Raw genomic sequence first — 18,401 nt, forward strand, 5'->3', positions numbered from 1 at the left:
ATTTCATCCAATAAAAGCAGATCACACTTTCTTCTAAGTGCATACGGAACATTCTCCAGTATAGATCACATCTTGGGTCACAAATCAAGCCTTGTTAAACTTAAGAAAATTGAAATCATATCAAGCATCTTTTCCTGCCACAAAGCTATGAGATTAGAAATCAGTTACAGGGAAAAAACGTGAAAACCACAAACACTTGGAGGCTAAACCATACGTTACTAAATAACCAAGAGCTCACTGAAGAAATCAAAGAGGAAATCAAAAAATACCTAGGGACAAATGACAATGAAAACAAGATGATCCATAACCTATGGAATGCAGCAAAAGCAGTTCTAAAGGGAAGTTTATAGCAATACAAGCCTACCTCAAGAAACAAGAAAAATCTCAAACAATCTAACCATACATCTAAAGGACCTAGAGAAAGAAGAAAAAACAAACCCAAAGTTAGTAGAAGGTAGGAAATCATAAAGATCAGAGCAGAAATGAATGAAATAGAAACAAAGAAAACAATAGCAAAGATCAATAAAACTAAAAGCTGGTTTGTTGAGAAGATAAAATTGATAAACCTTTAGCCAGACTCATCAAGAAAAAGAGGGAGAGGACTCAAATCAATAAAATTAGAAATGAAAAAGGAGAAGTTACAATGGACACCACAGAAATACAAAGCATCCTAAGAGACTACTACAAGCAACTCTATGCTAATAAAATGGACAACCTGGAAGAAATGGAAAATTTATTATAAAGGTATTACCTTCCAAGACTGAATCAGGAAGAAATAGAAAATATGAACAGACCAATCACAAGTAATGGAATCGAAACTGTGATTAAAAATCTTCCAACAAACAGAAGTCCAGGACCAGATGGCTTCACAGGGGAATTCTGTCAAACATTTAGAGAAGTACTAAAACCAATCTTTCTCAACCTCTTCCAAAAAATTGCAGAGGAAGGAACACTCCCAAACTCATTCTACAAGGCCACCATCACCCTGATACCAAAACCAGACAAAGATAGTACAAAAAAAGAAAATTATAGACCAATATCACTTATGAATATAGATGCAAAAAGCCTCAACAAAATACTAGCAAACAGAATCCAACAACACATTAAAAGGGTCACACATCATGATCAAGTGGGATTTAACCCAGCGATGCAAGGATTCTGCAATATATGTAAATCAATCAATGTGATACACCGTATTAACAAATTGAAGAATGAAAACCGTATGATCCTCTCAATAGATGCAGATAAAGCTTTTGACAAAATTCAACACTCATTTATGATAAAAACTCTCCAGGAAGTTGGCATAGAGGGAAGCTACCTCAACGTAATAAAGGCCATATATGACAAGCCCACAGCAAACATCATTATCAATGTTGAAAAACTGAAAGCATTTCCTCTAACATCAGGAACAAGACAAGGATATCCACTCTCACCACTATGATTCAAAATAGTTTTGGAAGTCTTATCTATGGCAATCAGAGAAGAAAACGAAATAAAAGGAATACAAATTGGAAAAGAAGAAGTAAAAGTGTCACTGTTTGCAAATGACATGATACTATATATAGATAATCCTAAAGATGCCACCAGAAAAGTACTCATGCTAACCAATGAATTTGGTAAAGTTGCAATATACAAAATTAATGCACAGAAATCTCTTGCATTCATATACACTAACAATGAAAGATCAGAAAGAGAAATTAAGGAAACAATCTTGAAACAATCTCATTCACCATTGCAACAAAAAGAAAAAAATACCTAGGAATAAACCTACCTAAGGAGGTAAAAGACCTGTACTTAGAAAACTATAAGACATTGATGAAAGAAATCACTGGTGACACAAACAGATGGAGAGATATACCAAGTTCTTGGACTGGAAGAATCGATATTGTGAAAATGAATATATTACCCAAAGCAATCTACAGATTCAATGCAATCCCTATCAGATTACCATGGCATTTTTTACAGAACTAGAACAAAAAGTCTTAAAATTTGTATGGAGACACAAAAGACCCCAAATAGCCAAAGCAGTCTTGAGGGAAAACAATGGAGCTGGAGGAATCAGACTCCCTGACTTCAGACTATACTACAAAGCTATAGTAATCAAGACATTATGGTACTGGCCCCATAACAGAAATATAGATCAATGGAACAGGATAGAAAGCCCAGAGATAAACCCACAAACCTATGGTCAACTAATCTATGACAAAGGAGGCAAGGATATACAATGGAGAAAAGACAGTCTCTTCAGTAAGTGGTGCTGGAAAACTGGACAGCTACATGTAAAAGAATGAAATTAGAACACTCCCTTACAGCATACAGAAAAATAACCTCAAAATGGATTAGAGACCTAAATGTAAGACTGGACACTATAAAACTCTTAGAGGAAAATAAAGGAAGAACACTCTTTGACATAAATCACAACAAGATCTTTTTTGATACACCTCCTAGAGTAATGGAAATAAAAACAAAAATAAACAAATCTGACCTAATGAAACTTAAAAGCTTTGTACAGCAAAGGAAACTACAAACAAGATGAAAAGAGAACCCTCAGAATGGAAATAAATATTTGCAAACGAATCAACGGACAAAAGATTAATCTCCAAGATATATAAACAGCTCATGCAGCTCAATATTAAAAAAAAAAAACCAACCCAATCCAAAAATGGGCAGAAGTCTTAAATAGACATTTCTCCAAAGAAGACATACAGATGGCCAAGAAGCACATGAGAAGCCGCTCAACATCACTAATTATTAGAGAAATGCAAATCAAAACTACAATGAGGTATCACCTCACACTGGTTAGAATGGGCATCATCAGAAACTCTGCAAACAACAAATGCTGGAGAGGGTGTGGAGAAAAGGGAACCCTCTTGCACTGTTGGTGGGAATGTAAATTGATACAGCCACTATGGAGAACAGTATGAAGGTTCCTTAAAAAGCTAAAAATAGAATTACCCTATGACCCAACAATCCCACTATTGGGCCTATACGCAGAGAAAATCAAGCGGGAGCGGATATGGGGACATGTGTATGCATATGGTTGATTGGCTTTGTTGTGCAACATAAAGTAACACAGTATTGTGAAGCAGTTATGCTCCAATAAAGATCTATAAATAAATAAATAACAAGGAGAACAAAAAATAAAAGACACATGCACCTCAATGTTCATTGCAGCACTATTTACAGTAGCCAGGTCATGGAAGCAACCTAAATGCCCATCGGCAGACAAATGCATAAAGAAGATGTGGTACATATATATAATGGAATATTACTCAGCCATAAAAAGAATGAAATTGTGTCATTTGTAGAGAAAAGGATGGACCTAGAGACTGTCATACAGAGTGAAGTGAAGTAAGTCAGAAAGAGAAAAGCCAATATCGTATATTAATGCATATATGTGGAATCTAGAAAAATGGTACAGATGAAGAGGTTTGCAAGGCAGAAATAGAGACACAGATGTAGAGAACAAATGTATGGACACCAACGGGGGAAAGCAGGGGTGGGACGTGGTGGTGGTGGTGGGATGAATTGGGAGATTGAGATTGACATGTATATACTAATATGTATAAAATAGATAACTAATAAGAACCTGCTGTATAAAAAATAAATAAAATAAAACATGTTGAAAATTGTAGCTAATGCAAAAGGTAAAGAAAAGGAAATAAAAGTTATACATATTGGGAAATAAAAACTAGTGTTGTGGCCTTGAGACTTCCCTGCCGGTCCAGTGGTTAAGACTTCGCCTTCCAATGCGGGGGGTGCAGGTTCGATCCCTGCTCAGGGAGCTAAGATCCTACATGCCTTGCAGGCAAAAAACCAAAACATAAAACAGAAACAATATTGTAACAAATTCAATACAGGCTCTAAAAATGGTCCACATCAAAAAAAAAAACAAATAAATGTTCTGGTCCCAACTTCGGTTAGTAAACCAAATGCTTGTGAAGAAGTACAATTACATTTTAATCTATTATTGCTCTCTAATGATGTTTTACATTGATTACTTTTTAGAACAGCTTTATATTTTATATTTACAGGAGTTTCCACCAAATGTCATTTTTCTGTTCCAGGATCTCATCCAGAACACCACATTACATTTAGTTGTCAGGTCTCCTTAGGCTCCTCTTGGCTGTGACAATTTCTTAGGCTTTCTTTGCTATGGATGACCTTGAAAGATTTGAGGAGGACCAGGTATACTGTAGGATGCCCCTTTCCTGGAATTTTTCTCTTGTTTTTCTCATGATTAGACTGGGGTTAATGGTTTGGGGGAAGAGAACTTAGAGGTAAAGTGCTATTGTCTTCATATTATATCGAGTATAATATCAACATGACATCACCATTGACGCTGACCTTGATCATCTGCCTAAGGTAGTATTTGTCAGGTGTACTTAGTGTTCCTTTCCATTGTGTACTCTCTGGAAGGGAGTCATCTTGTACAGCCCACACTTAAGGAGTTACGCTCTGCCTCCTTGGGGGTAGAGTGTCTACATAAATTATTTGGAATTCTTCCACACAGGGGATTTGTAGCTTCTCTCTCATTTAATTATTTATGCAATCATTTATTTATATCAGTATGGACTCAGGGATATTTATTTATACTTTGAGTTATAAACCAATATTGTTCTATTTATTATTTTGTTGCTCAAATTGTCCTAGCTTTGGTCATTGGAAATTGTTGTGTCCCTTTCGCATATCCTCGTCATTTTTTGGGGGGGAATTCCCTTAATTTCTGGAACTATAATTTGCTCTTAGATCATCTTGTATATATCCTGCCCCAGCCTTATCATCAACCATTTCTCCAAGGAGACTTGGTTCCTTTTATTAGAGAATAGTGTTAGAGACCAAGATCTAAATGTCAGGTGTACTATTGCTACTGGGGTGTCATTGCTTCTAGACCTTCTCAGCTGACAGAGCAAGGGAATATATGTGTATATGTGTGTATACAAACCTGTGTGTGTGTGTGTGTGTGTGTATATATATATATACATATCTATAAATATTTCTACATGCAATCATATGTATCTATATTAAGGTAAACATGAGTTCATACTGATGTATCTGGCTCCAATTCATCACTATATGGATCATTCCAGTCTCTTCTCCTTGCTTATCTGTAAATTCACACTCCAATAGTGAGAAAACTGGTTCCCACCATCCATGATTCACTTACTTAATTGTTCAGTTTCAGTATACTAGCATAGAAAAGTTAGAATTGTTAACCTGTACCCCTGTGGGAAACAACTTTATTGACTAGAGTACAGTGCTTATGTGCAATTTCTTTTGCCTTTATAGACTCCACTCATTTCCAAAAATACTTAGGTCTACACAGTTCCCCCCCCATCCTTTTCAGTAAAGTTGTTCTATATATTTATAATGCACTTAGATTCTTTTGTCAAGGATTGCATACCATTAGGGAACCCCCGCCGACCTCCTAAATGATTTTGAAATATTTGCATACATTAAGGTTTGCTCTTTGTTCTGTAAAATTCTATGGATTTTGACAAATGCAAAATATCATGTATCCACCATTACAGTAACATACAGAACAGTTTCACTGACCTAAAAAATCCTCTGTGATTTACCTATGCAACCCTCCCAAACTGCTGGTAACCACTGATCTTTTTACTGTTGCTATAGTTTTGCTTTTTCCAGTGTCATGTAATTGGAATCATACAGTGTGTAGCTTTTCCAGACTGGTTTCTTCTACTTAGCAATATGCATTTAATGTTCATCCATATCTTTGAGTATACTGATAGCTCATTTCTTTTTATATGGAGTATTATTTCCTTGTATGGGTATACCACAGTTTTTTTATTCATTCACATATTGAAGGACATCTTCTTTGCTTCCAGTTTTGGGAAATTATGAGTAAAACTGAATAAACATTTGCATGCAGATTTTTGTGAGGATTTAAGTTTTCATACCAGTTGGGTAAATACCTAGAAGTGTGAGTGCTGGATCATATGGTAAGACTATGTTTAGCTTTGTAAGAAACTGACAAGCTGTCTTCCAAAGCGGCATTACCATTTTGCGTTCCCACCAGCAATGAATGAGAGTGCTTGCACATTCTTGCTAGCAATTGGTATTGTAAGTTTTAAAGAAATTCTACAACATTCTAATAGGTATGTAGTTGTTTTAATTTGCATGGGTTTTTTTCACATTCTTATTTGGCATTTGCATAATTTCTTTGGAGAGGTATCTGTTTAGATCTTTTCACACTTCAGAATTAGGTTGTTTGTTTTCTGATTGTTGAGTTGTAAGAGTTCTTTGAATATTTTAGAAATAAGTCCTTTTTCAGAAATGTGTTTTGCAGATATTTTCTCCCAGTTTGTGGCTTATCTGTGATATCATTTTTCAATGTGTTTTCACACTCCAATGGGATCCTTGATGAGGAAAAGAAATTAGTCAATTGTAAGAGGTCAGTAATGTCTCTGTGTGGTAATGCTCAACCTCCTTTCTCTAGGAATCCACTTTTCATTGGTCTTCCAAAGCCATTGTTCTTTTCAAAACCTTATATATGCAGTGTAAGAAAGATATTATGAGAAGATATCAGTATCCAAATAAGTAAAGAAAAAGTGCATTTAAAAAATTTGATTCTCACAATGACCCTCTGATATAGATAAGGAAGGTGTTTGCAATCACATTTATCAACTTTGATAGGAAAGTTTCCAGATAAGGAGACTAGAGCCCAGGAAAGCTACATGATTTGCTCTGAGTTGCATAGTCAGCAAGAGATGAAGCCATGGCCAGACTCCTAGTTTCTATCTCCTGGCCCCAAATTCTCTTACCTATATCACACTAGAATCCTATCTTGTTAGCTGGAAAACCATTATTGCTTTGGTTTAAAGTGCAAACTCACTGATAATCCACATACACAACAATTTATTTTTCTGATGCATTTGAGCCTTGGCTGAGTCAGATAAATAACTTATTCAAAATGGAATGAGCTAAGATGCATCCTGAACTTTTAACTCCATTTTTGCTTTCTTGGTGTTTTGTAGCTACAGTGGATCCTTCATAGTCTATCATCTGATTCTTCCAGAAAATCCTTGATTGTACTCAACATTTTAGTGCAGATAGACCTTGGTATTTGCTAATATTTCCTTTAAGAGTTTGGGAGGAAAATATCTGTTATTTAACCATTTAACCAATTTGAAAATTGAAAGCTCCTTCAGTGCAAGATTTCTCAACTGTGTATTGTATTTTGGGCCAGCCATTTCTTTGCTGTGGAGGCCTTTTGTGCCCTGTAGGATGTTTAGCAGCATTCAAGGACTCTACCCACTAGATGCCAGTAGCATCCTTCCCAGTTATCACATGAAGAACGTCTCTAGATATTGCCAAATGTCCCCTCATGGCAAGGGAAACCGTTTCTGTCAAGAACTACTGCTCTAGTGTTTAAACTGTTTGGTGACTAATGATTTAGGCAGCAGTAGATCGTATTATATTAATGTCAAGAAGATATAGATTTTATAAATTGGCAGAATTCATTGTTCTATGGTTTTATCACCTTATTGGTACAGCAAACCAAACAAAATTTTATTCAAAAATTCTTAATAAAATGGAAGGAATAGGGCTAAACTAGGGGAGGGCTAGAAAAGATGAAATAGAGGTCAACTAGGGGTTAAATATATTTTTAGCAAAATTAAACAGTTCTATGACCCAAGGAAAAGTTCCTCATAGGAGCATCTTTTGCCTTTTGTCTTTTCATTGTAGAATCATGAAATTTTATATTCTGTAGGACCCATAGAGATGATAAAGGTAAGTGCTAGAACAGAAAAAAGGGTGAAGCATTGTTGCTGAATTCATGTTCCATTTTAACACGGTCTGTTACCCTGAATACTATAATATACATGCCTTAATTATAGAAAATCTATAGTTAGTTATAGCATTAATTATAGCATAGGAATAGTTTAGGAATCACACATTATAACACATGGAAATTGACTTTAAAAATTGTCCTTTCTGAATTAGGGTTCCCTAGAGAAATGGCTGATCCTAGAGCCAGGGCAGGGAAAATTCATGAAAAGCCTGGAACATTTTGTGGTAAAAGTAAGGGGGAAAAAAAGAGGAGTAGGGCATGTCAAAAGAACACAGGGGCTGACTTTTAAGAGCTCCCAATGGCCAAAGCTGGAACAATTGAAGCAATAAAATAAATAATAAATACTACTGAATTACAACCTGGAGAATAAAATATTCATAAGTTCATATTGATAGAAATAAATGACTGAATAAATAATTAAGTGGTGGAGAAGTGACAAATCTTCCTTACATAAGAATTCCAAATAGTAAATATAGAAGGAATGAGGGAAGTGGAAAAAAGACCACTAGAATGCCACAGTAATAATTGCTGGAGATAAGATTCATGGATGAATGCTAAAATTAATGGCTGAAATATTAAGAAGCAGGATATTTGCTCAAATATCTCTCCCCAAATATTTATTAATTACTGTGGTGAATTTAACACAGGTCTACAAATTCTTTGATGGTCCTCTAGGAGGTGGAGTTTAATTTCCCTTCCTGTGAGGGTGGGCTGGGTTTAGTGACTTACTTATAATGACTAGGGTATGGGAAAGGGAAAAATAGTAACTTTACGGTGAAAAAGCCCTAGTAAATATTAGCTTCACTAGTAATAAGTCATGTTAACATCAAGTACACTCTGATATGATGCAGTGAGAAGGCTAATTCGCCTCTGTGGTATATTTTCCCCAAATCCATATGAGAAAACATCTGCAAGCTCAAACTGATGAACGGTCTACAAAATATCTGTATAGTACTCTCCCAGAGTGTCTAGGTTATGCGTAAGAAGGAAAGACATTGAAGCTGTTACAGATTGGAAGAGCCTAAGGAGATATGAAAACTAAACGCAGTGTGGTATTCTGGCTTGGATCCATAAACAGAAAAAGGACATTAGTAAAAAAAAATGAGTGAAACCCAAATAAAGTCTGTAGTCTAGCTAATAGCATTGTACAAGTGTTAATTTCTGAGTTTTGATTAATATACCGTGGTTATGTAAGATGCCAACATTAGTGGCAGCTGGATGGAGGGTATAGGGAAACGCTACATTATCTTTACAACTGTTTTGTAAGTCTAATATTATTCCAAAATTAAATAGAAGATGTAAAAAGCCCCTTCTTTCTTCAAATATTTATTGAATGCTTATTATATGTTCAGAATGCTTATGAATGTAAATCACTTTGGAGAACAGTAAACATTATCCAGCAAAATTGAGCACGTGCATTCCCCATGACCCAGGAATTTCACTCCTTAAGTACTTAAAAAAAAACCTCTTATACGTGTTCACAGGAGACACAAACAAGCATGTTCATAGCTACATTGGTCATAGTAGCAAAACCCTGGGAGAAAACCCATGTGTCCATTTACAGGATGATGGATAAATTGTGGTATTTTTCACACAATGGGTTAATACAATATAGAAGTGTAAATTAATGAGGTATTGTTGCAAATATAAGTAAGAATGAATCTCAAAACCAAATATATATTGAAAGAAGCAATGGACAGAAAAATGCATACAGTTTGATTCAATTAATATAAAAGTCCTAACCAAGCTAGGTTAAATAATATATTGTATGGGGATAATAAAAAAATAGAAAAAATTATTCTCTTTAGAAGGGGAGTGGCACACAAATTTTTCTAATGATAGGGTGGGTACAAAAGGGTTCATTTTAAGGTTCTTTAAAATATATACATGTATTACACATTGAATATACTTTAAATATATGAAATATTTTATAATAATAAAAATATTTACTTAAATTTATCCCATTACCCCTGTTACCCTGTTATCTCTCTGATCTTCTCCTCTCCGATTAATCTCTCCTTCACTCAATCTGTTATAGCCATACTGGCTTCCCTGGCAGTCTGTGAATCCAAAAGCCTCATCCTGCTTTATGGTCTTTGCTCTAGCTATTCCCTCTGGATTCAAGTCTTTGCTTATCCCAGACCACTTTATTTAATACTGCATACTACCTGCCCTTTGTTGTCTTCTCCCCCAGTAGAACATAACTTGATAGGGCAAGGATTTTTGTCTCTTTTATTCATTAATGTATTCTCAATAGCAGAACAGTTCTGGATACATATGATAGATGAACAATACATATTGACTGAATCAATAAATGAGTAAGAGGGGTATAATTTAATAGTGATGCATGGTCTTTGTGTTCACACAGACCTGGGTTTATATCCTGTTTCTGTTATTTAATAGCCATATGAGTTTTGCCGATTATTTTCTCTTTAAGCCTAAGTTTTCTTATCCGTAAAACGGAGATACTAGGTAATGATTAAATGAGACTATGTATGGAAAGCACTTGGCATAATACTTCATATATAGTAAGTAGGCACTAAACGACTGTAAATTCTTATCCCTATGATCAAAGTATTGATCTACAGGGCTACAAAAATGAATCAGACATTAACTCTAGCCTTGCTGAACTACTACATAAATAAGAATAATACTAAGTAGTGAAAAGTACCATAAGAAAGCACTGTGGTGTTTGGGGAGGGGAACCTCAGCGATGACATTAAGAAAATTTTTAAATTAATTATGTTCATAAGAAAAAAACTAAACCCAAAACTAACAGAGGAGGGAAATGTTTATAACTGAAAGATAAAATAAAGAATAGAAAAACGGTAGAGAAAATCAATGGAACCAAAATTGATTTTTCAAAATATTAGCAAAATTGACAAATCTTTAACTAGATTGAGTCAGAAAAAAAAAAGAGAAAACTCAAATTACTAAAATCTGAAATAAAAGTGGGGACATTACTATCTATTCTACAGAAATAAAAAGGATTAGGTGAGTACTATGAACAATTTTATGCCAACAAATTGATAACCTAGATGAAATGGACCAATTCCTAGATACTCAAAACCTACAAAGACTGAATCACAAAGAAATAGAAAACCTGAATAAACCTATAACTAATAAGGACATTGAATCAATAGTAAAAAACCTCCCAACAAAGAAAAGCCCTGGACCTGGTGGCTTCTTTGGTGAATTCTAAAAGACATTTAAAGAAGAACTAACACTAATCCTTTACAAACTTCTCCAAAAAATTGAAGAGGAGAGAGCACTTCCAAACTCATTCTATGAGACCAGCATTACCCTGATACCAAGCCAGACAAAGCACTACAATAAAAGAAAACTACAGACCAATATCCCTGATGGGTATTGATGCACAAGTCCATAATAAAATACTAGCAAACCCAATTCAGTAGCACGTTAAAAGGATTATATATAATGACCAAGTGGGATTTATTTCTGGAATGTAAGGATGGTTCAACATACAGTATTGATCAATGTAATAAGTAATATATCAAGTCCCCTACATATGAATGTGTTCCATTCCGAGAGCACATTCGTAAGTCCAATTGGTTCGTAAGTCCAACAAAGGTAGCCTAGGTACCCAACTAACACAATCGGCTATATAGTACTGTACTGTAATAGGTTTATAATACTTTTCACACAAACAATACATAAAAAGAAACACAAAAAATAAAGAATATTTTATATCTTACAGTACAGTACCTTGAAAAGTACATTAGTACAGTACAACAGCTGGCACACAGGGGCTGGCATCGAGTGAACAGGCAAGAAGAGTTACTGACTGGAGGAGGGAGAGGAGGTGGGGGATGGTAGAGCTGAAGGATCGTCAGCAATAGGAGACAGAAGGCAAGCTGCAATTTCACTCATGCCTGACGTTGATGGCACAGGTTGTGGTTCCTTGCTGGATTCAATTCTATCTACCCTCTTGAAAAAACGATCCAGTGATGTCTGGGTAGTAGCCCTTTTTTTCTTGTCATAGATGACACTGTCGCACTGGATTGCATTCTGAATGGTTGTTGCAGCCTTCGTGTACCGTTCTACGTTCCAGTCCTATGCCTCAAAACTAACAGTGCCTCCTGAAATAAAGAAAATCCCCTTGCCATTTCCTGCATTGTGAATCTCTTCAGTTCTTCAGTTACTTCTTCCTCCTGTCTGTCTTCGCCCTTTCTCTGGGCTTCCAATTCCATCAAGACCAATTCCATCAGATCTTCATTAGCAAGATCGTGTTGCACAGCAAGGAGTTCAGTGAAGTTGTCCTCTTGAAGATCTAGCTTGAAATAAAGATACTGTGCTACTGTACTCTATACAGTACTATACAGTAAAGTACACAAAGCACAACCACTTGTAGAGGATGCACGCACCTGACAATGTATGCCAGACACGTGAAATAACTTACATGATTGGACATGTGAACGCATGTTTGCGTCTTTGAAAGTTCACAACTTGAAGGTTCATATGTAGGGGACTTAACTTTACCAATAGAATGAAGGGAGAAAAATCACATGATCATCTCAATTGATACAGAAAAATATTTTGACAAAATTAAACACTCCCTCATGATAAAAATACTCAACAAACTTGGAATAGAAGAAAATTAGGTCAATATAATATAAGAAAGATTCTCCTCTAAGAATAAGACAAGGATGCCCACTCTTGGCACTACTAGTCAACATAGTATTAGAATCTCTAGCCAGAGCAACAAGGAAAAAAAAAGAAAGAAAAGGCACCCAAATTGGAAAGGAGAAATAAAATTATCTCCATCTGCAGATGACATGATCTTTTTTTTTTTTTGCAGTATGCAGGCCTCTCACTGTCGTGGCTTCTCCCGTTGCGGAGCACAGGCTCCGGACGCGCAGGCTCAGCGGCCATGGCTCACGGGCCCAGCCACGCCGCGGCATGTGGGATCTTCCCAGACCGGGGCACAAACTTGCGTCTCCTGCATCGGCAGGTGGACTCTCAACCACTGCACCATCAGGGAAGCCCGACATGATCTTATATGAAGAAAACCCTAACAATTTCACCAAAAAACCTGTTAGAGCTAATAGACAGATTCAGCACATTAATAGGATACAAAATCAACTTAGAAAGATTAGCTGCATTTCTGTACAATAACAATGAACAATTTGAAAAGGAAGTGAAGAAAATAATTTTATTTAAAATAGCATCAAAAAGAATGAAATATTTAGGAATTAACTTAATCAAGGAGGTAAAAGACTTGTGCACTGAAAACTACAAAACATTGTTGAAAGAAATTAAGACATAAATTGGAAAGACATCTTGTGTTCATGGATTGGAAGACTTGTTATTGTTTAGATGCCAACACTACCTAAAGTGATTTACAAATTTAATGCTATCCCTATCAAATCCCAATGACTTTTTGTAGAAGTGGAAAAATCTGATAAGGAATTAATATCTGGACCACATGGAGAACACCTACAATTCAATAACAACAACGATAGCAAAAAACGTGATTCAAAAATGGGCAAAGGACTTGACATTCTTCCAGAGAATATGAACAAATGGCAATAAGCATATTTGGAAAGGTGCTCAACATCACTAAGTATTAGGGTAATGCAAATTAAAACATATCTGAGAGAAGAACTTTCTAGATAGAGGGAGCTGGTAGAGCAGAGATCACATGTAGACACTTGTCTCTTGCGTTTCTGGGCAAGCAAAGTGGTCAGTGTCTCTGTGGCAGTGAGTGGAGGAAAGGAGGTTGGACAGGTGAGGGGCCAGATCATGGATGGCCTCGTAGGCCGTTTAGAGGATGCTGTCTTTTATGCTGAGTGGCGAGCCATGCAGGTGTTGAGCAGAGAAGTGGTGTGATAATACTTAAGTTTTAAAATGGTATCTCTGACTGTGGTGCCCAGAATAGACTGTAGGGGTCAATGGTAGACGCAGTGAGATCAGTTGGAGGCTAGTGCAATATCCCGGTGAGAAATGATGGCTGCTTGAACCAAGTTGTAGCTCTGGAAGTGGTGAGAAAAGTCAGATTCTGATTATATTTTGAAAGTGGAAACAGCAGATTTTCCTGAGGGATAAGATGTAGTGTATGAGAGAAAGAAGAGAGTCAAGGATGGTGCTAAGGTTTATGGCCTGAGTCATGCATTGATAAGAATCCTTTATATATAGAAATAAAAAAGGAAACTGTTGTAAAAGATGTTATAACAACAACACTTGTTTTTGTATTGTAATTTCATACCATTGTCATTCAGAAATGCCAACAGAATAACTCTTTTCTGAGAAGAAACCTATCTATAACTTATGGTTCTCTGGCAGAAGCCCTAATTTTATGCATATCCCATCAGCTTGCTTCTAGCAGAGGCACTTAGCCAGAGAGATGACTCTCATGTCTTGTTCTGCTCAGTCTTTGAGACTAAGTGTTTGGAGTATTAGTATTTGTTCTTGGTTTTGCTCTGCTTGGAGGAAAATCTCATAAGTACTCTAGGTGCCCACAATGATGAAAATAACCATTACTAATTATATCTGTGGGCACCCAAGTCATAAATATGTACAAGATAATTAACAATAACAGCACTGTGGTATCTATTCTTGCTTTTCCAGAGCTTACCTTGGGTCAGAAACTCTAGCAGGAGCTCCACACATTGCCTTTTAAATCTTCACAGCACATTGTAAACTATTATCCTTTTCTAACAGATGAAGGGTCTGAAGTCCAGAAAGATTACTTAACTTGTTTAAGTTTAAATAGATAGTGAGGAATGGAGCTGGGCTCCCTAGACTCCAGACCTGTCTGTCTTCAAAGACAATGTTCTTTTTGATTTGCTGCTGTCTAATCTCAGGGATTTAGGTGAATGATGTATTTGTAACATGTTAATTCAACAAACATTCATTTAGTGCCTCTGTATGTCAGGAACTTGGTTAGCTTGACATTGGAGGATAAGAAGATTGATTGATTAGTTGATTAAACGAATATTGAATACCTATGATATGCCCAGAGGTGTGCAGGGCTGTAGGAAGACAAAGATGAATGGTCCCTGCTCTTGAGGAAGAACCGCTGCTCCTTGGAGGTCCCGGACAGTCATATTTGAATCGTATAAAATAAGAAGCAGTAGAAACCTAAATGGGGAGGCTTCTGAATGGGATGGCTACCCTGATTCATTCAGGCATTTCAGAAACTTATTAAAGTAACTTTTTACTTCTTTGAGTTGGAAAGTCTGCACAATCATATTTCAAGAATGGTTTGAGGTAGGCTTATCTTTTGCTTTTGTTTTTCTAACATTTTCATTCAAATTCTTGTTTTTCTTCAAAACTCACTACTAGATATGCAATGAATAAAGATACAGTATTCAAATCACTTGAAGATCTGAATACATCATTTCACAACACAATTATCGTTACTTAAGAACTCGCGTCATCTCTTCAGAGACCTTTCCTGCCTCTGCTGTCTAAATTAGACCCACTTCCCAACCACTCAACATCACTTTACAGTGTTAAATTTTTTCATGGATTTATCACTATCAGACATTATTATCCATATGCGCATTTGTTTATTGCCTGTCTCCCACCACTAGAATAGAGGTCCATGAGAAATTTCTTTTTCCATGAGAAATTTTTATAGTGATAAAGAAAATTAACTTTACTTATTAGAAAATTAGAAATTTATTTATTGGTAATTAGAAATTTACTTATTAGTAAATTAGAAAAATTGATTGTAGTGTTAAAATTTGTCAAATGCTTTAATTCTGAACTATTTATAAGAATATTTATATACAAACCATAACAAAGTAGAGTACAACAAACACATTATTCAAGTCAAAGTATTTTCTCAATTCTGAGCTTGCTCCTATCACTTCAGTTTTTAATTTTTAACAAGGGCATTCTGTGTTTTGAGAAAATGCATGATTCACATAGTATAATGTTTAAGTGGAAGGAGAATCAATGATCTCCAATAAAGTTAAAAAATATATTTTCCAACCAATATGACTCTTTCATTAGATTTTTAACTTTTCTATATTAAACTATGTTTCATGTTAAAAAAAAATCATACTTGCATTCATGGATGATCTAAATTGCTGGAACTAAGTTTAACACTTATATAAACCCTTGGTTGATCTAAATACAATATAGAGTCAAATATATATGTGTTTTAAACTCATTTATGTGAATATTTGCCACAAATAAAAAATGAACAAAATTGTTAGGAAATAGAGGAGACAGATACAAAGATCAGGAGGAAGAACATTTTAGATAGAAGAAAAGGCAAGAACAAAAGTTTCAGGGGCGGTAAAGAATGGAGTATGTGTGAAATACTCATAGGCTGCCAAAGGAGTTAAGAATGGAAAGGTGAGCAAGAACAAATCATATAGGGCCTTGTGGGCTGTAGTAATGAGTTGGAGTTTTATCTAAGATAAATAAATGGCAAGTTACTGGAGGGCTTAAGCAAGGAATGACATGATCTGATTTATGACTTAAAAATATCACTGTGGGGCTTCCCTGGTGGCGCAGTGGTTGAGAGTCCGCCTGCCGATGCAGGGGACACGGGTTCGTGCCCCGGTCCGGGAGGATCCCACATGCCACGGAGCGGCTGGGCCCGTGAGCCATGGCCGCTGAGCCTGCGCATCCGGAGCCTGTGCTCTGCAACAGGAGAGACCGCAACGGTCAGGGGCCCGCGTCCCGCAAAAAAAAAAAAAAAAATCACTGTGGTCCCTTTGTGGATAAGGGATTATAAGAGGGCAAGAATTAAATTAGGAAAATCAGTTAAGATGCTATTATAATAGTTTAGGAAATAGATAACGAGTAGGAGTAGGATGCTATAATTGCAATAGAGGGAAAAGGGTGGTTCAACTAGTGGGCTAGCTGTGGGGAATGAGGAGAAAAGGAGGGGACTTCTAGACTTTGGGCCTGAACAACTGGTTGGATAGTACCATTTACTTGGGTTGAAAGTCAAGAGTCTTGCTTTGGATGTGTTAAGTTTCAAAGGCCTATTAGACATTTAAGTAGTGTTATTGAGAAGACAGTTAGACATACTAGTCTGGACCTCAGTACTAGAAAATATAAATTTGAGAGTTATTGGCTTAGAGGTAGGATTTAATAGCATGGGCCTGAATTAGCTTAGCCAGAAGAGACGATCAATAGAGAAGGGAAGAAGGCTCAGGGCAAAAACCTGGATTTAGAAGTCTCGTAGAGGAAGAGAGGTCATCAAAGAAGACTGAAGAGTAGCCAGAGAAGTAGAGGGAGAACCAAAAGAATATGATGTCATAGAAGCCAGTGTTTCAACAGTTATGATCAGCTCTGTCAAATCCTGTTGAGAAGCAGAGTAAGATGCAACAAGGAAAGGAATTGCTGTACTTGGCAGCATGGAGCTTCGAGGAAGCCATGGGATGGACGCTTGACTGGAATGGGAGGAAGAGAGGATGTGATGTGAGGGAGTGGAAATGAGGGAAAGAGACAGAGACCTCGAGTCAAGGGAGGGTTTTTTTTTTTTTTAAATTATGAAACTATAATGCACTCATTTTCAATATGCCATTTCAGAGAAAAATATTTGCATTTCCAGGAGTTTAGCCAGAGTTATATATTTTAAAATTAAAAATGACAAAGACTTAATTTTATTCTAAAAAAATTCATTGTTTCTGAGTTGGTGCATCACAATATGGCAAATTTTCTATAAGAAGGTCTTTCCTAGGGACCAATTTCAGCATATTGTGGTCTGTGTGAATACCTTGTATAACAGATGTTCTCAGTATCAATCCAACATTAGAATCTATTTTTATTAGCTCTTCTGTTTTCTTAGGAGAAGTTTCACTTCTTTACATTTGAATTCTTTGTTTATCTTTATTCTGGCTGCTTCTAATGCCATAGCATCATTATTAAAAACTTGTTGTCTGGTCCTGTGCAGTGTTTTAAAAAGCTGTAAAACCTTGGCCGCCTGACCCATGGCTCTCCTCACCTCTGCGGCTACTTCTCCTAAGGGAGGGTTTTTAACTGAGGGATATTTTGCAGTTGGTTTCTATGTTGATGAGAATTACCTAGTGTACAGGAAGTTATGATGATGCAGGGGAGACAGGGGATATGGGCTGAAACACAGTCTTTGAGCTGGTGAGAGATGATGGGGCCCAGAGTGCAGGTGGAGGTGTGGCCTTGTGATAGGAATAGGGACACCTTGATGCTGTCACAAGAAGAGGCAAAGCTCTGGTAGATTGTAGTTGGTGGCGGGAAGATGAGGGAGTTTCTGTTGGGTTGCTTCAATTCTGCAGCTGAGAAGGGAGAGGAGAAAAGAGAAGACGTGAAATACTCAGATGTCTTGGATATTGGGATATTGTTTACAAGGGAAATGTAGCAGAACAGCTGGATAGCAATAAGTATGAGTTTTATTTTTTTAACATCTTTATTGGAGTATAATTGCTTTACAATGGTGTGTTAATTTCTGCTTTATAACAAAGTGAATCAGCTATATATATACATATATCCCCATATCCCCTCACTCCTGCGTCTTTCTCCCACCCTCCCTATCCCACCCCTCTAGGTGGTCACAAAGCACCGAGCTGATCTCCCTGTGCTATGCGGCTGCTTCCCACTAGCTATCTATTTTATGTTTGGTAGT

The 18,401-nt window shown here is 36.5% G+C and overlaps 1 pseudogene; it reads right to left on the minus strand.

The window, feature by feature from the left end:
* Nucleotides 1-17,421: 17,421 nt before the first annotated feature.
* Nucleotides 17,422-17,735, minus strand: LOC114897514 (annotated as a pseudogene).
* Between the last annotated feature and the right edge of the window lie 666 nt (nucleotides 17,736-18,401).

The sequence above is a fragment of the Monodon monoceros genome, unplaced genomic scaffold (assembly GCF_005190385.1).
Source record: "Monodon monoceros isolate NGI ecotype Baffin Bay Population unplaced genomic scaffold, NGI_Narwhal_1 Super_Scaffold_17, whole genome shotgun sequence".
In the NCBI taxonomy this organism is placed as follows: domain Eukaryota; kingdom Metazoa; phylum Chordata; class Mammalia; order Artiodactyla; family Monodontidae; genus Monodon; species Monodon monoceros.